Below are 22275 nucleotides of genomic sequence, written 5' to 3'. Positions count from 1 at the left end.
GTGGAAGACGCTCCTGGGCGGACCGGTGGGGCCGAGGGAACTTGGAACTCGGGTCTTGGCGCTCTCTGCTCCTGGACGGTGGGGGGCAGAGGCAGGTCCCCCCGGGCCAGAACTCTCTTGGGCTATGTATCCTTCTTTCCACCGGGCCACCCGGCATCCCCCACCTACCGCTCCTTCCATCAAGGAAGAGTCAAGACGGCACGTCTGTCTGTTCCTTCTGCACCCACCTCTGGGGCTGAGCAGGACCTTCCTGAGCCTGGACTGTCATAAGGATGCTGTCGGCTGGCATCTGAAATCCACAGCACAGCTCAGCTCGGCACAGCACAGCTGAGCGCAGCACAGCACAGACCTCTCGGCTTGGCTCTGGGTAGATAGATAGATAGATGGATGGATGGATGGATGGATGGATGCACAGATAGATAGATAGATAGTTCCGCCGGAGGGCTTAGTGGAAGAGCGCCTGAGCGTCCAGCTTCTTGACTCCATGCCCATCTCGGTGGTTGGCCTCCACCTCACAGATTCCATCCCTGCGCCCAGGCCTTGGCCTCTCAGGTTGGGTTCAGGAGGCAACCAACTGTTGATACCTGGCATCCCATCCCACCGGGGACAAGCCCACCAGCCGAGCGAGCCCTAGAGGGCACCAGTGCGTGGGCGCTGCCCCTCGTGCACGCGCGCATGCCCGTAGGCACTCGGGCCTGCACACAAGCGTACACACACACTCGCGCATGCAGAAACACACTCAAGCACGCGTGTACGCAAGCACGCGATACGCAAGCAGGTGGACACCCAGACGCACATCCACACAAGCACGCACGCACAGCACACACACACACACAGACACACACACACACACACAATCATGCAAAAATGCACACACTCCCGAGCAGACCGAGACAAAAGCAGGCAAAACCCCAGACACACGTGCGCACTCACAAGCATGCACGCACAACACACGTGCACCCACATGGGGCTTCTCACACAAGCACGCACATTGCACATTACACACAGGCACGCAGGCACACAGGCACGCAGGTGGGAGCACACCCCATCCCCGGGAGTGGGTGGGTGGAGCCTGCTTGCTCTTAGACCGCGTCCACCGGGTGCATTGCGTGGAGGGGGCGAGGCGATCTCTTCCTGAACACATACACAGCGTTGTGCTGTGCGGGGCTGCGGTGCCAGGCGCACCTAGGCCCCTGGCCCTCGCCCTTCGCCCCTCGCTCCGGCTCCCAAGGGCATGCCGGTGGCCGTCCAGCTTCCACCCGTGACACCCACCCCGCGCAGCGAGTTAGTCTTAATTTCCTTCAGTGGTCCTGGCATTTCCTTCCCCACTCGGGTGTTTCCCCTCGTGGGTGGGTTTCCTGCGTGCCTGAGGGCTCTGAGCGGTGGGTGGATTTGGAACCTTGTGAGAGGTGCGCCGTCTTTCCGGGGTGCGGATTGTCCTGGTGGTGTCCTGGTCCTGGCTGGCCCTCGGCCCGCGGTCGCGAAGGCCAAAAGGGGCCGAAAGAGAAAAGGAAGAAAAAAAAAAAAGCCTACAGCACCCGGTATTCCCAGGCGGTCTCCCATCCAAGTACTAACCAGGCCCGACCCTGCTTAGCTTCCGAGATCAGACGAGATCGGGCGCGTTCAGGGTGGTATGGCCGTAGACGGAGGCGTGTGTCGCTGTCGTGCCCCAAGAGCCTGCTGCTGCTGCTGCTGCTGCTGCTGCTGCTGCTGCTGCTGCTGCTGCTGCTGCTGCTGCTGCAACACTGGCCTGCGCTCCTGCACGCCAGCCCGCCCCCACGCCCCCACGCGCTCCTGAGTCCGAGTCCGGAAGGACGACGGACGGACGGACGGACGATCCCCTCCCTCTAACCCGCCCGCCAGCCAGCCTGCCAGCTAGGCCGCCCTCTGCCCCGGCCCGGCCCGGAGCCGGGCTCCAGGGCCAGCAGCAGTCGCCAGGCAGCCCTACCCACCGACCTTGTCTCCCTCGTCTCCCGTTCCTCATCGGGCACCCTCACCGCGCCCCAACCGTGCCCCGCAAGCTGGCTCCTCCCTTGCCCGCCCTCAGCCTCCTTCGGTGGGGAATCCACGGGTGTCGGCTTTGACGGGGCCTCAGGGCTTTCCAGGGCAGGGGTCGGCTTTGGACCCCGACTCTCCCTCCACCTGGGGACTGTTGCCAGGTAGCCAGCCAGCTCCTTGCCTCTGTTGTCCCGCGGGCCACTTGGGGCCCCCTCTGGTGGAGGCATGGGGGTTGGGGTTGGGTCCGGGGAGATGGGCGGCGCCCGGGAAGGGGTGATGGTGGGGGTGGGGTGAGACTGGGGTGGGGTGGCATGGGGTGGCATGAGGAGTTCGCGGGGGAGGTGCCCAGATAGGCTCAGGCAAAGCGGTCTGATCGCTTGGGGCATCCTTCCAGACAGGGGTAGACACTGTCTTGCTGGTGCCCTACCTACGGAGGTGCCTCGACGGGTCTGGTAGTGGCTAGGCGCTAGTCTCTCATCATTGGGGAACTGTAGTTTCCTACTAATCCTCCTCCTCCTCCTCCACCTCTTCCTCTACCTGCCCCCCCCCCTCCTCCTGCTCCTGCTCCTGCTCCTGCTCCTCTTCCTCCTTTCCCCAGAGTAACCCCCTCCTCCTGGAGAATCTAGAAGCCTGGGATTGGGTTAGAGAGACTGTGTGCCTGTGCGCGCCTGTGCTTTCTCGCCGTCCGGAGAAACCTTGGTTCTCTCTTTGCAACTTGGAATGCCAGCTCCCAAGATTCCAGTTCTGCCCCATGTCCACCCCCACCCCCAGTCCCACCCCTATCCCCTATAGCCAGCCAGCGGGGCCATCCAGTCCCCCATTGAAGGTGCCTCCTCGTGAAGTGGGCCTCACGCCTGCCCTGCACGTGGGGGAGAAGAGAGAAAGGCAGGCTGTTCAGCGTGGAAGACGCTCCTGGGCGGACCGGTGGGGCCGAGGGAACTTGGAACTCGGGTCTTGGCGCTCTCTGCTCCTGGACGGTGGGGGGCAGAGGCAGGTCCCCCCGGGCCAGAACTCTCTTGGGCTATGTATCCTTCTTTCCACCGGGCCACCCGGCATCCCCCACCTACCGCTCCTTCCATCAAGGAAGAGTCAAGACGGCACGTCTGTCTGTTCCTTCTGCACCCACCTCTGGGGCTGAGCAGGACCTTCCTGAGCCTGGACTGTCATAAGGATGCTGTCGGCTGGCATCTGAAATCCACAGCACAGCTCAGCTCGGCACAGCACAGCTGAGCGCAGCACAGCACAGACCTCTCGGCTTGGCTCTGGGTAGATAGATAGATAGATGGATGGATGGATGGATGGATGGATGCACAGATAGATAGATAGATAGTTCCGCCGGAGGGCTTAGTGGAAGAGCGCCTGAGCGTCCAGCTTCTTGACTCCATGCCCATCTCGGTGGTTGGCCTCCACCTCACAGATTCCATCCCTGCGCCCAGGCCTTGGCCTCTCAGGTTGGGTTCAGGAGGCAACCAACTGTTGATACCTGGCATCCCATCCCACCGGGGACAAGCCCACCAGCCGAGCGAGCCCTAGAGGGCACCAGTGCGTGGGCGCTGCCCCTCGTGCACGCGCGCATGCCCGTAGGCACTCGGGCCTGCACACAAGCGTACACACACACTCGCGCATGCAGAAACACACTCAAGCACGCGTGTACGCAAGCACGCGATACGCAAGCAGGTGGACACCCAGACGCACATCCACACAAGCACGCACGCACAGCACACACACACACACACAGACACACACACACACACACAATCATGCAAAAATGCACACACTCCCGAGCAGACCGAGACAAAAGCAGGCAAAACCCCAGACACACGTGCGCACTCACAAGCATGCACGCACAACACACGTGCACCCACATGGGGCTTCTCACACAAGCACGCACATTGCACATTACACACAGGCACGCAGGCACACAGGCACGCAGGTGGGAGCACACCCCATCCCCGGGAGTGGGTGGGTGGAGCCTGCTTGCTCTTAGACCGCGTCCACCGGGTGCATTGCGTGGAGGGGGCGAGGCGATCTCTTCCTGAACACATACACAGCGTTGTGCTGTGCGGGGCTGCGGTGCCAGGCGCACCTAGGCCCCTGGCCCTCGCCCTTCGCCCCTCGCTCCGGCTCCCAAGGGCATGCCGGTGGCCGTCCAGCTTCCACCCGTGACACCCACCCCGCGCAGCGAGTTAGTCTTAATTTCCTTCAGTGGTCCTGGCATTTCCTTCCCCACTCGGGTGTTTCCCCTCGTGGGTGGGTTTCCTGCGTGCCTGAGGGCTCTGAGCGGTGGGTGGATTTGGAACCTTGTGAGAGGTGCGCCGTCTTTCCGGGGTGCGGATTGTCCTGGTGGTGTCCTGGTCCTGGCTGGCCCTCGGCCCGCGGTCGCGAAGGCCAAAAGGGGCCGAAAGAGAAAAGGAAGAAAAAAAAAAAAGCCTACAGCACCCGGTATTCCCAGGCGGTCTCCCATCCAAGTACTAACCAGGCCCGACCCTGCTTAGCTTCCGAGATCAGACGAGATCGGGCGCGTTCAGGGTGGTATGGCCGTAGACGGAGGCGTGTGTCGCTGTCGTGCCCCAAGAGCCTGCTGCTGCTGCTGCTGCTGCTGCTGCTGCTGCTGCTGCTGCTGCTGCTGCTGCTGCTGCAACACTGGCCTGCGCTCCTGCACGCCAGCCCGCCCCCACGCCCCCACGCGCTCCTGAGTCCGAGTCCGGAAGGACGACGGACGGACGGACGGACGATCCCCTCCCTCTAACCCGCCCGCCAGCCAGCCTGCCAGCTAGGCCGCCCTCTGCCCCGGCCCGGAGCCGGGCTCCAGGGCCAGCAGCAGTCGCCAGGCAGCCCTACCCACCGACCTTGTCTCCCTCGTCTCCCGTTCCTCATCGGGCACCCTCACCGCGCCCCAACCGTGCCCCGCAAGCTGGCTCCTCCCTTGCCCGCCCTCAGCCTCCTTCGGTGGGGAATCCACGGGTGTCGGCTTTGACGGGGCCTCAGGGCTTTCCAGGGCAGGGGTCGGCTTTGGACCCCGACTCTCCCTCCACCTGGGGACTGTTGCCAGGTAGCCAGCCAGCTCCTTGCCTCTGTTGTCCCGCGGGCCACATGGGGCCCCCTCTGGTGGAGGCATGGGGGTTGGGGTTGGGTCCGGGGAGATGGGCGGCGCCCGGGAAGGGGTGATGGTGGGGGTGGGGTGAGACTGGGGTGGGGTGGCATGGGGTGGCATGAGGAGTTCGCGGGGGAGGTGCCCAGATAGGCTCAGGCAAAGCGGTCTGATCGCTTGGGGCATCCTTCCAGACAGGGGTAGACACTGTCTTGCTGGTGCCCTACCTACGGAGGTGCCTCGACGGGTCTGGTAGTGGCTAGGCGCTAGTCTCTCATCATTGGGGAACTGTAGTTTCCTACTAATCCTCCTCCTCCTCCTCCACCTCTTCCTCTACCTGCCCCCCCCCCTCCTCCTGCTCCTGCTCCTGCTCCTGCTCCTCTTCCTCCTTTCCCCAGAGTAACCCCCTCCTCCTGGAGAATCTAGAAGCCTGGGATTGGGTTAGAGAGACTGTGTGCCTGTGCGCGCCTGTGCTTTCTCGCCGTCCGGAGAAACCTTGGTTCTCTCTTTGCAACTTGGAATGCCAGCTCCCAAGATTCCAGTTCTGCCCCATGTCCACCCCCACCCCCAGTCCCACCCCTATCCCCTATAGCCAGCCAGCGGGGCCATCCAGTCCCCCATTGAAGGTGCCTCCTCGTGAAGTGGGCCTCACGCCTGCCCTGCACGTGGGGGAGAAGAGAGAAAGGCAGGCTGTTCAGCGTGGAAGACGCTCCTGGGCGGACCGGTGGGGCCGAGGGAACTTGGAACTCGGGTCTTGGCGCTCTCTGCTCCTGGACGGTGGGGGGCAGAGGCAGGTCCCCCCGGGCCAGAACTCTCTTGGGCTATGTATCCTTCTTTCCACCGGGCCACCCGGCATCCCCCACCTACCGCTCCTTCCATCAAGGAAGAGTCAAGACGGCACGTCTGTCTGTTCCTTCTGCACCCACCTCTGGGGCTGAGCAGGACCTTCCTGAGCCTGGACTGTCATAAGGATGCTGTCGGCTGGCATCTGAAATCCACAGCACAGCTCAGCTCGGCACAGCACAGCTGAGCGCAGCACAGCACAGACCTCTCGGCTTGGCTCTGGGTAGATAGATAGATAGATGGATGGATGGATGGATGGATGGATGCACAGATAGATAGATAGATAGTTCCGCCGGAGGGCTTAGTGGAAGAGCGCCTGAGCGTCCAGCTTCTTGACTCCATGCCCATCTCGGTGGTTGGCCTCCACCTCACAGATTCCATCCCTGCGCCCAGGCCTTGGCCTCTCAGGTTGGGTTCAGGAGGCAACCAACTGTTGATACCTGGCATCCCATCCCACCGGGGACAAGCCCACCAGCCGAGCGAGCCCTAGAGGGCACCAGTGCGTGGGCGCTGCCCCTCGTGCACGCGCGCATGCCCGTAGGCACTCGGGCCTGCACACAAGCGTACACACACACTCGCGCATGCAGAAACACACTCAAGCACGCGTGTACGCAAGCACGCGATACGCAAGCAGGTGGACACCCAGACGCACATCCACACAAGCACGCACGCACAGCACACACACACACACAGACACACACACACACACACAATCATGCAAAAATGCACACACTCCCGAGCAGACCGAGACAAAAGCAGGCAAAACCCCAGACACACGTGCGCACTCACAAGCATGCACGCACAACACACGTGCACCCACATGGGGCTTCTCACACAAGCACGCACATTGCACATTACACACAGGCACGCAGGCACACAGGCACGCAGGTGGGAGCACACCCCATCCCCGGGAGTGGGTGGGTGGAGCCTGCTTGCTCTTAGACCGCGTCCACCGGGTGCATTGCGTGGAGGGGGCGAGGCGATCTCTTCCTGAACACATACACAGCGTTGTGCTGTGCGGGGCTGCGGTGCCAGGCGCACCTAGGCCCCTGGCCCTCGCCCTTCGCCCCTCGCTCCGGCTCCCAAGGGCATGCCGGTGGCCGTCCAGCTTCCACCCGTGACACCCACCCCGCGCAGCGAGTTAGTCTTAATTTCCTTCAGTGGTCCTGGCATTTCCTTCCCCACTCGGGTGTTTCCCCTCGTGGGTGGGTTTCCTGCGTGCCTGAGGGCTCTGAGCGGTGGGTGGATTTGGAACCTTGTGAGAGGTGCGCCGTCTTTCCGGGGTGCGGATTGTCCTGGTGGTGTCCTGGTCCTGGCTGGCCCTCGGCCCGCGGTCGCGAAGGCCAAAAGGGGCCGAAAGAGAAAAGGAAGAAAAAAAAAAAGCCTACAGCACCCGGTATTCCCAGGCGGTCTCCCATCCAAGTACTAACCAGGCCCGACCCTGCTTAGCTTCCGAGATCAGACGAGATCGGGCGCGTTCAGGGTGGTATGGCCGTAGACGGAGGCGTGTGTCGCTGTCGTGCCCCAAGAGCCTGCTGCTGCTGCTGCTGCTGCTGCTGCTGCTGCTGCTGCTGCTGCTGCTGCAACACTGGCCTGCGCTCCTGCACGCCAGCCCGCCCCCACGCCCCCACGCGCTCCTGAGTCCGAGTCCGGAAGGACGACGGACGGACGGACGGACGATCCCCTCCCTCTAACCCGCCCGCCAGCCAGCCTGCCAGCTAGGCCGCCCTCTGCCCCGGCCCGGAGCCGGGCTCCAGGGCCAGCAGCAGTCGCCAGGCAGCCCTACCCACCGACCTTGTCTCCCTCGTCTCCCGTTCCTCATCGGGCACCCTCACCGCGCCCCAACCGTGCCCCGCAAGCTGGCTCCTCCCTTGCCCGCCCTCAGCCTCCTTCGGTGGGGAATCCACGGGTGTCGGCTTTGACGGGGCCTCAGGGCTTTCCAGGGCAGGGGTCGGCTTTGGACCCCGACTCTCCCTCCACCTGGGGTCTGTTGCCAGGTAGCCAGCCAGCTCCTTGCCTCTGTTGTCCCGCGGGCCACATGGGGCCCCCTCTGGTGGAGGCATGGGGGTTGGGGTTGGGTCCGGGGAGATGGGCGGCGCCCGGGAAGGGGTGATGGTGGGGGTGGGGTGAGACTGGGGTGGGGTGGCATGGGGTGGCATGAGGAGTTCGCGGGGGAGGTGCCCAGATAGGCTCAGGCAAAGCGGTCTGATCGCTTGGGGCATCCTTCCAGACAGGGGTAGACACTGTCTTGCTGGTGCCCTACCTACGGAGGTGCCTCGACGGGTCTGGTAGTGGCTAGGCGCTAGTCTCTCATCATTGGGGAACTGTAGTTTCCTACTAATCCTCCTCCTCCTCCTCCACCTCTTCCTCTACCTGCCCCCCCCCTCCTCCTGCTCCTGCTCCTGCTCCTGCTCCTCTTCCTCCTTTCCCCAGAGTAACCCCCTCCTCCTGGAGAATCTAGAAGCCTGGGATTGGGTTAGAGAGACTGTGTGCCTGTGCGCGCCTGTGCTTTCTCGCCGTCCGGAGAAACCTTGGTTCTCTCTTTGCAACTTGGAATGCCAGCTCCCAAGATTCCAGTTCTGCCCCATGTCCACCCCCACCCCCAGTCCCACCCCTATCCCCTATAGCCAGCCAGCGGGGCCATCCAGTCCCCCATTGAAGGTGCCTCCTCGTGAAGTGGGCCTCACGCCTGCCCTGCACGTGGGGGAGAAGAGAGAAAGGCAGGCTGTTCAGCGTGGAAGACGCTCCTGGGCGGACCGGTGGGGCCGAGGGAACTTGGAACTCGGGTCTTGGCGCTCTCTGCTCCTGGACGGTGGGGGGCAGAGGCAGGTCCCCCCGGGCCAGAACTCTCTTGGGCTATGTATCCTTCTTTCCACCGGGCCACCCGGCATCCCCCACCTACCGCTCCTTCCATCAAGGAAGAGTCAAGACGGCACGTCTGTCTGTTCCTTCTGCACCCACCTCTGGGGCTGAGCAGGACCTTCCTGAGCCTGGACTGTCATAAGGATGCTGTCGGCTGGCATCTGAAATCCACAGCACAGCTCAGCTCGGCACAGCACAGCTGAGCGCAGCACAGCACAGACCTCTCGGCTTGGCTCTGGGTAGATAGATAGATAGATGGATGGATGGATGGATGGATGGATGCACAGATAGATAGATAGATAGTTCCGCCGGAGGGCTTAGTGGAAGAGCGCCTGAGCGTCCAGCTTCTTGACTCCATGCCCATCTCGGTGGTTGGCCTCCACCTCACAGATTCCATCCCTGCGCCCAGGCCTTGGCCTCTCAGGTTGGGTTCAGGAGGCAACCAACTGTTGATACCTGGCATCCCATCCCACCGGGGACAAGCCCACCAGCCGAGCGAGCCCTAGAGGGCACCAGTGCGTGGGCGCTGCCCCTCGTGCACGCGCGCATGCCCGTAGGCACTCGGGCCTGCACACAAGCGTACACACACACTCGCGCATGCAGAAACACACTCAAGCACGCGTGTACGCAAGCACGCGATACGCAAGCAGGTGGACACCCAGACGCACATCCACACAAGCACGCACGCACAGCACACACACACACACAGACACACACACACACACACAATCATGCAAAAATGCACACACTCCCGAGCAGACCGAGACAAAAGCAGGCAAAACCCCAGACACACGTGCGCACTCACAAGCATGCACGCACAACACACGTGCACCCACATGGGGCTTCTCACACAAGCACGCACATTGCACATTACACACAGGCACGCAGGCACACAGGCACGCAGGTGGGAGCACACCCCATCCCCGGGAGTGGGTGGGTGGAGCCTGCTTGCTCTTAGACCGCGTCCACCGGGTGCATTGCGTGGAGGGGGCGAGGCGATCTCTTCCTGAACACATACACAGCGTTGTGCTGTGCGGGGCTGCGGTGCCAGGCGCACCTAGGCCCCTGGCCCTCGCCCTTCGCCCCTCGCTCCGGCTCCCAAGGGCATGCCGGTGGCCGTCCAGCTTCCACCCGTGACACCCACCCCGCGCAGCGAGTTAGTCTTAATTTCCTTCAGTGGTCCTGGCATTTCCTTCCCCACTCGGGTGTTTCCCCTCGTGGGTGGGTTTCCTGCGTGCCTGAGGGCTCTGAGCGGTGGGTGGATTTGGAACCTTGTGAGAGGTGCGCCGTCTTTCCGGGGTGCGGATTGTCCTGGTGGTGTCCTGGTCCTGGCTGGCCCTCGGCCCGCGGTCGCGAAGGCCAAAAGGGGCCGAAAGAGAAAAGGAAGAAAAAAAAAAAAGCCTACAGCACCCGGTATTCCCAGGCGGTCTCCCATCCAAGTACTAACCAGGCCCGACCCTGCTTAGCTTCCGAGATCAGACGAGATCGGGCGCGTTCAGGGTGGTATGGCCGTAGACGGAGGCGTGTGTCGCTGTCGTGCCCCAAGAGCCTGCTGCTGCTGCTGCTGCTGCTGCTGCTGCTGCTGCTGCTGCTGCTGCTGCTGCTGCAACACTGGCCTGCGCTCCTGCACGCCAGCCCGCCCCCACGCCCCCACGCGCTCCTGAGTCCGAGTCCGGAAGGACGACGGACGGACGGACGGACGATCCCCTCCCTCTAACCCGCCCGCCAGCCAGCCTGCCAGCTAGGCCGCCCTCTGCCCCGGCCCGGCCCGGAGCCGGGCTCCAGGGCCAGCAGCAGTCGCCAGGCAGCCCTACCCACCGACCTTGTCTCCCTCGTCTCCCGTTCCTCATCGGGCACCCTCACCGCGCCCCAACCGTGCCCCGCAAGCTGGCTCCTCCCTTGCCCGCCCTCAGCCTCCTTCGGTGGGGAATCCACGGGTGTCGGCTTTGACGGGGCCTCAGGGCTTTCCAGGGCAGGGGTCGGCTTTGGACCCCGACTCTCCCTCCACCTGGGGACTGTTGCCAGGTAGCCAGCCAGCTCCTTGCCTCTGTTGTCCCGCGGGCCACATGGGGCCCCCTCTGGTGGAGGCATGGGGGTTGGGGTTGGGTCCGGGGAGATGGGCGGCGCCCGGGAAGGGGTGATGGTGGGGGTGGGGTGAGACTGGGGTGGGGTGGCATGGGGTGGCATGAGGAGTTCGCGGGGGAGGTGCCCAGATAGGCTCAGGCAAAGCGGTCTGATCGCTTGGGGCATCCTTCCAGACAGGGGTAGACACTGTCTTGCTGGTGCCCTACCTACGGAGGTGCCTCGACGGGTCTGGTAGTGGCTAGGCGCTAGTCTCTCATCATTGGGGAACTGTAGTTTCCTACTAATCCTCCTCCTCCTCCTCCACCTCTTCCTCTACCTGCCCCCCCCCCTCCTCCTGCTCCTGCTCCTGCTCCTGCTCCTCTTCCTCCTTTCCCCAGAGTAACCCCCTCCTCCTGGAGAATCTAGAAGCCTGGGATTGGGTTAGAGAGACTGTGTGCCTGTGCGCGCCTGTGCTTTCTCGCCGTCCGGAGAAACCTTGGTTCTCTCTTTGCAACTTGGAATGCCAGCTCCCAAGATTCCAGTTCTGCCCCATGTCCACCCCCACCCCCAGTCCCACCCCTATCCCCTATAGCCAGCCAGCGGGGCCATCCAGTCCCCCATTGAAGGTGCCTCCTCGTGAAGTGGGCCTCACGCCTGCCCTGCACGTGGGGGAGAAGAGAGAAAGGCAGGCTGTTCAGCGTGGAAGACGCTCCTGGGCGGACCGGTGGGGCCGAGGGAACTTGGAACTCGGGTCTTGGCGCTCTCTGCTCCTGGACGGTGGGGGGCAGAGGCAGGTCCCCCCGGGCCAGAACTCTCTTGGGCTATGTATCCTTCTTTCCACCGGGCCACCCGGCATCCCCCACCTACCGCTCCTTCCATCAAGGAAGAGTCAAGACGGCACGTCTGTCTGTTCCTTCTGCACCCACCTCTGGGGCTGAGCAGGACCTTCCTGAGCCTGGACTGTCATAAGGATGCTGTCGGCTGGCATCTGAAATCCACAGCACAGCTCAGCTCGGCACAGCACAGCTGAGCGCAGCACAGCACAGACCTCTCGGCTTGGCTCTGGGTAGATAGATAGATAGATGGATGGATGGATGGATGGATGGATGCACAGATAGATAGATAGATAGTTCCGCCGGAGGGCTTAGTGGAAGAGCGCCTGAGCGTCCAGCTTCTTGACTCCATGCCCATCTCGGTGGTTGGCCTCCACCTCACAGATTCCATCCCTGCGCCCAGGCCTTGGCCTCTCAGGTTGGGTTCAGGAGGCAACCAACTGTTGATACCTGGCATCCCATCCCACCGGGGACAAGCCCACCAGCCGAGCGAGCCCTAGAGGGCACCAGTGCGTGGGCGCTGCCCCTCGTGCACGCGCGCATGCCCGTAGGCACTCGGGCCTGCACACAAGCGTACACACACACTCGCGCATGCAGAAACACACTCAAGCACGCGTGTACGCAAGCACGCGATACGCAAGCAGGTGGACACCCAGACGCACATCCACACAAGCACGCACGCACAGCACACACACACACACAGACACACACACACACACACAATCATGCAAAAATGCACACACTCCCGAGCAGACCGAGACAAAAGCAGGCAAAACCCCAGACACACGTGCGCACTCACAAGCATGCACGCACAACACACGTGCACCCACATGGGGCTTCTCACACAAGCACGCACATTGCACATTACACACAGGCACGCAGGCACACAGGCACGCAGGTGGGAGCACACCCCATCCCCGGGAGTGGGTGGGTGGAGCCTGCTTGCTCTTAGACCGCGTCCACCGGGTGCATTGCGTGGAGGGGGCGAGGCGATCTCTTCCTGAACACATACACAGCGTTGTGCTGTGCGGGGCTGCGGTGCCAGGCGCACCTAGGCCCCTGGCCCTCGCCCTTCGCCCCTCGCTCCGGCTCCCAAGGGCATGCCGGTGGCCGTCCAGCTTCCACCCGTGACACCCACCCCGCGCAGCGAGTTAGTCTTAATTTCCTTCAGTGGTCCTGGCATTTCCTTCCCCACTCGGGTGTTTCCCCTCGTGGGTGGGTTTCCTGCGTGCCTGAGGGCTCTGAGCGGTGGGTGGATTTGGAACCTTGTGAGAGGTGCGCCGTCTTTCCGGGGTGCGGATTGTCCTGGTGGTGTCCTGGTCCTGGCTGGCCCTCGGCCCGCGGTCGCGAAGGCCAAAAGGGGCCGAAAGAGAAAAGGAAGAAAAAAAAAAAAGCCTACAGCACCCGGTATTCCCAGGCGGTCTCCCATCCAAGTACTAACCAGGCCCGACCCTGCTTAGCTTCCGAGATCAGACGAGATCGGGCGCGTTCAGGGTGGTATGGCCGTAGACGGAGGCGTGTGTCGCTGTCGTGCCCCAAGAGCCTGCTGCTGCTGCTGCTGCTGCTGCTGCTGCTGCTGCTGCTGCTGCTGCTGCTGCTGCTGCAACACTGGCCTGCGCTCCTGCACGCCAGCCCGCCCCCACGCCCCCACGCGCTCCTGAGTCCGAGTCCGGAAGGACGACGGACGGACGGACGGACGATCCCCTCCCTCTAACCCGCCCGCCAGCCAGCCTGCCAGCTAGGCCGCCCTCTGCCCCGGCCCGGCCCGGAGCCGGGCTCCAGGGCCAGCAGCAGTCGCCAGGCAGCCCTACCCACCGACCTTGTCTCCCTCGTCTCCCGTTCCTCATCGGGCACCCTCACCGCGCCCCAACCGTGCCCCGCAAGCTGGCTCCTCCCTTGCCCGCCCTCAGCCTCCTTCGGTGGGGAATCCACGGGTGTCGGCTTTGACGGGGCCTCAGGGCTTTCCAGGGCAGGGGTCGGCTTTGGACCCCGACTCTCCCTCCACCTGGGGACTGTTGCCAGGTAGCCAGCCAGCTCCTTGCCTCTGTTGTCCCGCGGGCCACATGGGGCCCCCTCTGGTGGAGGCATGGGGGTTGGGGTTGGGTCCGGGGAGATGGGCGGCGCCCGGGAAGGGGTGATGGTGGGGGTGGGGTGAGACTGGGGTGGGGTGGCATGGGGTGGCATGAGGAGTTCGCGGGGGAGGTGCCCAGATAGGCTCAGGCAAAGCGGTCTGATCGCTTGGGGCATCCTTCCAGACAGGGGTAGACACTGTCTTGCTGGTGCCCTACCTACGGAGGTGCCTCGACGGGTCTGGTAGTGGCTAGGCGCTAGTCTCTCATCATTGGGGAACTGTAGTTTCCTACTAATCCTCCTCCTCCTCCTCCACCTCTTCCTCTACCTGCCCCCCCCCCTCCTCCTGCTCCTGCTCCTGCTCCTGCTCCTCTTCCTCCTTTCCCCAGAGTAACCCCCTCCTCCTGGAGAATCTAGAAGCCTGGGATTGGGTTAGAGAGACTGTGTGCCTGTGCGCGCCTGTGCTTTCTCGCCGTCCGGAGAAACCTTGGTTCTCTCTTTGCAACTTGGAATGCCAGCTCCCAAGATTCCAGTTCTGCCCCATGTCCACCCCCACCCCCAGTCCCACCCCTATCCCCTATAGCCAGCCAGCGGGGCCATCCAGTCCCCCATTGAAGGTGCCTCCTCGTGAAGTGGGCCTCACGCCTGCCCTGCACGTGGGGGAGAAGAGAGAAAGGCAGGCTGTTCAGCGTGGAAGACGCTCCTGGGCGGACCGGTGGGGCCGAGGGAACTTGGAACTCGGGTCTTGGCGCTCTCTGCTCCTGGACGGTGGGGGGCAGAGGCAGGTCCCCCCGGGCCAGAACTCTCTTGGGCTATGTATCCTTCTTTCCACCGGGCCACCCGGCATCCCCCACCTACCGCTCCTTCCATCAAGGAAGAGTCAAGACGGCACGTCTGTCTGTTCCTTCTGCACCCACCTCTGGGGCTGAGCAGGACCTTCCTGAGCCTGGACTGTCATAAGGATGCTGTCGGCTGGCATCTGAAATCCACAGCACAGCTCAGCTCGGCACAGCACAGCTGAGCGCAGCACAGCACAGACCTCTCGGCTTGGCTCTGGGTAGATAGATAGATAGATGGATGGATGGATGGATGGATGGATGCACAGATAGATAGATAGATAGTTCCGCCGGAGGGCTTAGTGGAAGAGCGCCTGAGCGTCCAGCTTCTTGACTCCATGCCCATCTCGGTGGTTGGCCTCCACCTCACAGATTCCATCCCTGCGCCCAGGCCTTGGCCTCTCAGGTTGGGTTCAGGAGGCAACCAACTGTTGATACCTGGCATCCCATCCCACCGGGGACAAGCCCACCAGCCGAGCGAGCCCTAGAGGGCACCAGTGCGTGGGCGCTGCCCCTCGTGCACGCGCGCATGCCCGTAGGCACTCGGGCCTGCACACAAGCGTACACACACACTCGCGCATGCAGAAACACACTCAAGCACGCGTGTACGCAAGCACGCGATACGCAAGCAGGTGGACACCCAGACGCACATCCACACAAGCACGCACGCACAGCACACACACACACACAGACACACACACACACACACAATCATGCAAAAATGCACACACTCCCGAGCAGACCGAGACAAAAGCAGGCAAAACCCCAGACACACGTGCGCACTCACAAGCATGCACGCACAACACACGTGCACCCACATGGGGCTTCTCACACAAGCACGCACATTGCACATTACACACAGGCACGCAGGCACACAGGCACGCAGGTGGGAGCACACCCCATCCCCGGGAGTGGGTGGGTGGAGCCTGCTTGCTCTTAGACCGCGTCCACCGGGTGCATTGCGTGGAGGGGGCGAGGCGATCTCTTCCTGAACACATACACAGCGTTGTGCTGTGCGGGGCTGCGGTGCCAGGCGCACCTAGGCCCCTGGCCCTCGCCCTTCGCCCCTCGCTCCGGCTCCCAAGGGCATGCCGGTGGCCGTCCAGCTTCCACCCGTGACACCCACCCCGCGCAGCGAGTTAGTCTTAATTTCCTTCAGTGGTCCTGGCATTTCCTTCCCCACTCGGGTGTTTCCCCTCGTGGGTGGGTTTCCTGCGTGCCTGAGGGCTCTGAGCGGTGGGTGGATTTGGAACCTTGTGAGAGGTGCGCCGTCTTTCCGGGGTGCGGATTGTCCTGGTGGTGTCCTGGTCCTGGCTGGCCCTCGGCCCGCGGTCGCGAAGGCCAAAAGGGGCCGAAAGAGAAAAGGAAGAAAAAAAAAAAAAGCCTACAGCACCCGGTATTCCCAGGCGGTCTCCCATCCAAGTACTAACCAGGCCCGACCCTGCTTAGCTTCCGAGATCAGACGAGATCGGGCGCGTTCAGGGTGGTATGGCCGTAGACGGAGGCGTGTGTCGCTGTCGTGCCCCAAGAGCCTGCTGCTGCTGCTGCTGCTGCTGCTGCTGCTGCTGCTGCTGCTGCTGCTGCTGCTGCTGCAACACTGGCCTGCGCTCCTGCACGCCAGCCCGCCCCCACGCCCCCACGCGCTCCTGAGTCCGAGTCCGGAAGGACGACGGACGGACGGACGGACGATCCCCTCCCTCTAACCCGCCCGCCAGCCAGCCTGCCAGCTAGGCCGCCCTCTGCCCCGGCCCGGCCCGGAGCCGGGCTCCAGGGCCAGCAGCAGTCGCCAGGCAGCCCTACCCACCGACCTTGTCTCCCTCGTCTCCCGTTCCTCATCGGGCACCCTCACCGCGCCCCAACCGTGCCCCGCAAGCTGGCTCCTCCCTTGCCCGCCCTCAGCCTCCTTCGGTGGGGAATCCACGGGTGTCGGCTTTGACGGGGCCTCAGGGCTTTCCAGGGCAGGGGTCGGCTTTGGACCCCGACTCTCCCTCCACCTGGGGACTGTTGCCAGGTAGCCAGCCAGCTCCTTGCCTCTGTTGTCCCGCGGGCCACATGGGGCCCCCTCTGGTGGAGGCATGGGGGTTGGGGTTGGGTCCGGGGAGATGGGCGGCGCCCGGGAAGGGGTGATGGTGGGGGTGGGGTGAGACTGGGGTGGGGTGGCATGGGGTGGCATGAGGAGTTCGCGGGGGAGGTGCCCAGATAGGCTCAGGCAAAGCGGTCTGATCGCTTGGGGCATCCTTCCAGACAGGGGTAGACACTGTCTTGCTGGTGCCCTACCTACGGAGGTGCCTCGACGGGTCTGGTAGTGGCTAGGCGCTAGTCTCTCATCATTGGGGAACTGTAGTTTCCTACTAATCCTCCTCCTCCTCCTCCACCTCTTCCTCTACCTGCCCCCCCCCCTCCTCCTGCTCCTGCTCCTGCTCCTGCTCCTCTTCCTCCTTTCCCCAGAGTAACCCCCTCCTCCTGGAGAATCTAGAAGCCTGGGATTGGGTTAGAGAGACTGTGTGCCTGTGCGCGCCTGTGCTTTCTCGCCGTCCGGAGAAACCTTGGTTCTCTCTTTGCAACTTGGAATGCCAGCTCCCAAGATTCCAGTTCTGCCCCATGTCCACCCCCACCCCCAGTCCCACCCCTATCCCCTATAGCCAGCCAGCGGGGCCATCCAGTCCCCCATTGAAGGTGCCTCCTCGTGAAGTGGGCCTCACGCCTGCCCTGCACGTGGGGGAGAAGAGAGAAAGGCAGGCTGTTCAGCGTGGAAGACGCTCCTGGGCGGACCGGTGGGGCCGAGGGAACTTGGAACTCGGGTCTTGGCGCTCTCTGCTCCTGGACGGTGGGGGGCAGAGGCAGGTCCCCCCGGGCCAGAACTCTCTTGGGCTATGTATCCTTCTTTCCACCGGGCCACCCGGCATCCCCCACCTACCGCTCCTTCCATCAAGGAAGAGTCAAGACGGCACGTCTGTCTGTTCCTTCTGCACCCACCTCTGGGGCTGAGCAGGACCTTCCTGAGCCTGGACTGTCATAAGGATGCTGTCGGCTGGCATCTGAAATCCACAGCACAGCTCAGCTCGGCACAGCACAGCTGAGCGCAGCACAGCACAGACCTCTCGGCTTGGCTCTGGGTAGATAGATAGATAGATGGATGGATGGATGGATGGATGGATGCACAGATAGATAGATAGATAGTTCCGCCGGAGGGCTTAGTGGAAGAGCGCCTGAGCGTCCAGCTTCTTGACTCCATGCCCATCTCGGTGGTTGGCCTCCACCTCACAGATTCCATCCCTGCGCCCAGGCCTTGGCCTCTCAGGTTGGGTTCAGGAGGCAACCAACTGTTGATACCTGGCATCCCATCCCACCGGGGACAAGCCCACCAGCCGAGCGAGCCCTAGAGGGCACCAGTGCGTGGGCGCTGCCCCTCGTGCACGCGCGCATGCCCGTAGGCACTCGGGCCTGCACACAAGCGTACACACACACTCGCGCATGCAGAAACACACTCAAGCACGCGTGTACGCAAGCACGCGATACGCAAGCAGGTGGACACCCAGACGCACATCCACACAAGCACGCACGCACAGCACACACACACACACAGACACACACACACACACACAATCATGCAAAAATGCACACACTCCCGAGCAGACCGAGACAAAAGCAGGCAAAACCCCAGACACACGTGCGCACTCACAAGCATGCACGCACAACACACGTGCACCCACATGGGGCTTCTCACACAAGCACGCACATTGCACATTACACACAGGCACGCAGGCACACAGGCACGCAGGTGGGAGCACACCCCATCCCCGGGAGTGGGTGGGTGGAGCCTGCTTGCTCTTAGACCGCGTCCACCGGGTGCATTGCGTGGAGGGGGCGAGGCGATCTCTTCCTGAACACATACACAGCGTTGTGCTGTGCGGGGCTGCGGTGCCAGGCGCACCTAGGCCCCTGGCCCTCGCCCTTCGCCCCTCGCTCCGGCTCCCAAGGGCATGCCGGTGGCCGTCCAGCTTCCACCCGTGACACCCACCCCGCGCAGCGAGTTAGTCTTAATTTCCTTCAGTGGTCCTGGCATTTCCTTCCCCACTCGGGTGTTTCCCCTCGTGGGTGGGTTTCCTGCGTGCCTGAGGGCTCTGAGCGGTGGGTGGATTTGGAACCTTGTGAGAGGTGCGCCGTCTTTCCGGGGTGCGGATTGTCCTGGTGGTGTCCTGGTCCTGGCTGGCCCTCGGCCCGCGGTCGCGAAGGCCAAAAGGGGCCGAAAGAGAAAAGGAAGAAAAAAAAAAAAAGCCTACAGCACCCGGTATTCCCAGGCGGTCTCCCATCCAAGTACTAACCAGGCCCGACCCTGCTTAGCTTCCGAGATCAGACGAGATCGGGCGCGTTCAGGGTGGTATGGCCGTAGACGGAGGCGTGTGTCGCTGTCGTGCCCCAAGAGCCTGCTGCTGCTGCTGCTGCTGCTGCTGCTGCTGCTGCTGCTGCTGCTGCTGCTGCTGCAACACTGGCCTGCGCTCCTGCACGCCAGCCCGCCCCCACGCCCCCACGCGCTCCTGAGTCCGAGTCCGGAAGGACGACGGACGGACGGACGGACGATCCCCTCCCTCTAACCCGCCCGCCAGCCAGCCTGCCAGCTAGGCCGCCCTCTGCCCCGGCCCGGAGCCGGGCTCCAGGGCCAGCAGCAGTCGCCAGGCAGCCCTACCCACCGACCTTGTCTCCCTCGTCTCCCGTTCCTCATCGGGCACCCTCACCGCGCCCCAACCGTGCCCCGCAAGCTGGCTCCTCCCTTGCCCGCCCTCAGCCTCCTTCGGTGGGGAATCCACGGGTGTCGGCTTTGACGGGGCCTCAGGGCTTTCCAGGGCAGGGGTCGGCTTTGGACCCCGACTCTCCCTCCACCTGGGGACTGTTGCCAGGTAGCCAGCCAGCTCCTTGCCTCTGTTGTCCCGCGGGCCACATGGGGCCCCCTCTGGTGGAGGCATGGGGGTTGGGGTTGGGTCCGGGGAGATGGGCGGCGCCCGGGAAGGGGTGATGGTGGGGGTGGGGTGAGACTGGGGTGGGGTGGCATGGGGTGGCATGAGGAGTTCGCGGGGGAGGTGCCCAGATAGGCTCAGGCAAAGCGGTCTGATCGCTTGGGGCATCCTTCCAGACAGGGGTAGACACTGTCTTGCTGGTGCCCTACCTACGGAGGTGCCTCGACGGGTCTGGTAGTGGCTAGGCGCTAGTCTCTCATCATTGGGGAACTGTAGTTTCCTACTAATCCTCCTCCTCCTCCTCCACCTCTTCCTCTACCTGCCCCCCCCCCTCCTCCTGCTCCTGCTCCTGCTCCTGCTCCTCTTCCTCCTTTCCCCAGAGTAACCCCCTCCTCCTGGAGAATCTAGAAGCCTGGGATTGGGTTAGAGAGACTGTGTGCCTGTGCGCGCCTGTGCTTTCTCGCCGTCCGGAGAAACCTTGGTTCTCTCTTTGCAACTTGGAATGCCAGCTCCCAAGATTCCAGTTCTGCCCCATGTCCACCCCCACCCCCAGTCCCACCCCTATCCCCTATAGCCAGCCAGCGGGGCCATCCAGTCCCCCATTGAAGGTGCCTCCTCGTGAAGTGGGCCTCACGCCTGCCCTGCACGTGGGGGAGAAGAGAGAAAGGCAGGCTGTTCAGCGTGGAAGACGCTCCTGGGCGGACCGGTGGGGCCGAGGGAACTTGGAACTCGGGTCTTGGCGCTCTCTGCTCCTGGACGGTGGGGGGCAGAGGCAGGTCCCCCCGGGCCAGAACTCTCTTGGGCTATGTATCCTTCTTTCCACCGGGCCACCCGGCATCCCCCACCTACCGCTCCTTCCATCAAGGAAGAGTCAAGACGGCACGTCTGTCTGTTCCTTCTGCACCCACCTCTGGGGCTGAGCAGGACCTTCCTGAGCCTGGACTGTCATAAGGATGCTGTCGGCTGGCATCTGAAATCCACAGCACAGCTCAGCTCGGCACAGCACAGCTGAGCGCAGCACAGCACAGACCTCTCGGCTTGGCTCTGGGTAGATAGATAGATAGATGGATGGATGGATGGATGGATGGATGCACAGATAGATAGATAGATAGTTCCGCCGGAGGGCTTAGTGGAAGAGCGCCTGAGCGTCCAGCTTCTTGACTCCATGCCCATCTCGGTGGTTGGCCTCCACCTCACAGATTCCATCCCTGCGCCCAGGCCTTGGCCTCTCAGGTTGGGTTCAGGAGGCAACCAACTGTTGATACCTGGCATCCCATCCCACCGGGGACAAGCCCACCAGCCGAGCGAGCCCTAGAGGGCACCAGTGCGTGGGCGCTGCCCCTCGTGCACGCGCGCATGCCCGTAGGCACTCGGGCCTGCACACAAGCGTACACACACACTCGCGCATGCAGAAACACACTCAAGCACGCGTGTACGCAAGCACGCGATACGCAAGCAGGTGGACACCCAGACGCACATCCACACAAGCACGCACGCACAGCACACACACACACACAGACACACACACACACACACAATCATGCAAAAATGCACACACTCCCGAGCAGACCGAGACAAAAGCAGGCAAAACCCCAGACACACGTGCGCACTCACAAGCATGCACGCACAACACACGTGCACCCACATGGGGCTTCTCACACAAGCACGCACATTGCACATTACACACAGGCACGCAGGCACACAGGCACGCAGGTGGGAGCACACCCCATCCCCGGGAGTGGGTGGGTGGAGCCTGCTTGCTCTTAGACCGCGTCCACCGGGTGCATTGCGTGGAGGGGGCGAGGCGATCTCTTCCTGAACACATACACAGCGTTGTGCTGTGCGGGGCTGCGGTGCCAGGCGCACCTAGGCCCCTGGCCCTCGCCCTTCGCCCCTCGCTCCGGCTCCCAAGGGCATGCCGGTGGCCGTCCAGCTTCCACCCGTGACACCCACCCCGCGCAGCGAGTTAGTCTTAATTTCCTTCAGTGGTCCTGGCATTTCCTTCCCCACTCGGGTGTTTCCCCTCGTGGGTGGGTTTCCTGCGTGCCTGAGGGCTCTGAGCGGTGGGTGGATTTGGAACCTTGTGAGAGGTGCGCCGTCTTTCCGGGGTGCGGATTGTCCTGGTGGTGTCCTGGTCCTGGCTGGCCCTCGGCCCGCGGTCGCGAAGGCCAAAAGGGGCCGAAAGAGAAAAGGAAGAAAAAAAAAAAAGCCTACAGCACCCGGTATTCCCAGGCGGTCTCCCATCCAAGTACTAACCAGGCCCGACCCTGCTTAGCTTCCGAGATCAGACGAGATCGGGCGCGTTCAGGGTGGTATGGCCGTAGACGGAGGCGTGTGTCGCTGTCGTGCCCCAAGAGCCTGCTGCTGCTGCTGCTGCTGCTGCTGCTGCTGCTGCTGCTGCTGCTGCTGCTGCTGCTGCAACACTGGCCTGCGCTCCTGCACGCCAGCCCGCCCCCACGCCCCCACGCGCTCCTGAGTCCGAGTCCGGAAGGACGACGGACGGACGGACGGACGATCCCCTCCCTCTAACCCGCCCGCCAGCCAGCCTGCCAGCTAGGCCGCCCTCTGCCCCGGCCCGGCCCGGAGCCGGGCTCCAGGGCCAGCAGCAGTCGCCAGGCAGCCCTACCCACCGACCTTGTCTCCCTCGTCTCCCGTTCCTCATCGGGCACCCTCACCGCGCCCCAACCGTGCCCCGCAAGCTGGCTCCTCCCTTGCCCGCCCTC

The 22275-nt window shown here is 63.3% G+C and overlaps 8 non-coding genes across 8 annotated transcripts; all 8 read right to left on the bottom strand.

The window, feature by feature from the left end:
* Positions 1–1526: 1526 nt before the first annotated feature.
* Positions 1527–1645, bottom strand: LOC121447651. The gene has a single exon (XR_005974198.1). It is a non-coding gene; the product is annotated as a 5S ribosomal RNA (ribosomal RNA).
* A 2780-nt stretch (positions 1646–4425) lies between these two features.
* Positions 4426–4544, bottom strand: LOC121447781. Its single transcript, XR_005974302.1, has one exon. It is a non-coding gene; the product is annotated as a 5S ribosomal RNA (ribosomal RNA).
* Positions 4545–7313: 2769 nt separating this feature from the next.
* On the bottom strand, positions 7314–7432 carry LOC121447780. Its single transcript, XR_005974301.1, has one exon. It is a non-coding gene; the product is annotated as a 5S ribosomal RNA (ribosomal RNA).
* Positions 7433–10192: 2760 nt separating this feature from the next.
* Positions 10193–10311, bottom strand: LOC121447779. The gene has a single exon (XR_005974300.1). It is a non-coding gene; the product is annotated as a 5S ribosomal RNA (ribosomal RNA).
* A 2772-nt stretch (positions 10312–13083) lies between these two features.
* LOC121447778 lies at positions 13084–13202 on the bottom strand. The gene has a single exon (XR_005974299.1). It is a non-coding gene; the product is annotated as a 5S ribosomal RNA (ribosomal RNA).
* Positions 13203–15978: 2776 nt separating this feature from the next.
* LOC121447777 lies at positions 15979–16097 on the bottom strand. Its single transcript, XR_005974298.1, has one exon. It is a non-coding gene; the product is annotated as a 5S ribosomal RNA (ribosomal RNA).
* A 2776-nt stretch (positions 16098–18873) lies between these two features.
* On the bottom strand, positions 18874–18992 carry LOC121447775. Its single transcript, XR_005974296.1, has one exon. It is a non-coding gene; the product is annotated as a 5S ribosomal RNA (ribosomal RNA).
* Positions 18993–21759: 2767 nt separating this feature from the next.
* On the bottom strand, positions 21760–21878 carry LOC121447774. The gene has a single exon (XR_005974295.1). It is a non-coding gene; the product is annotated as a 5S ribosomal RNA (ribosomal RNA).
* Between the last annotated feature and the right edge of the window lie 397 nt (positions 21879–22275).

The sequence above is a fragment of the Microtus oregoni genome, unplaced genomic scaffold, assembly GCF_018167655.1.
Source record: "Microtus oregoni isolate MIOR12 unplaced genomic scaffold, Mior012 000004F_ref0000308, whole genome shotgun sequence".
Lineage (NCBI taxonomy): Eukaryota > Metazoa > Chordata > Mammalia > Rodentia > Cricetidae > Microtus > Microtus oregoni.
This window is presented reverse-complemented; position numbering and strand designations above follow the sequence as displayed.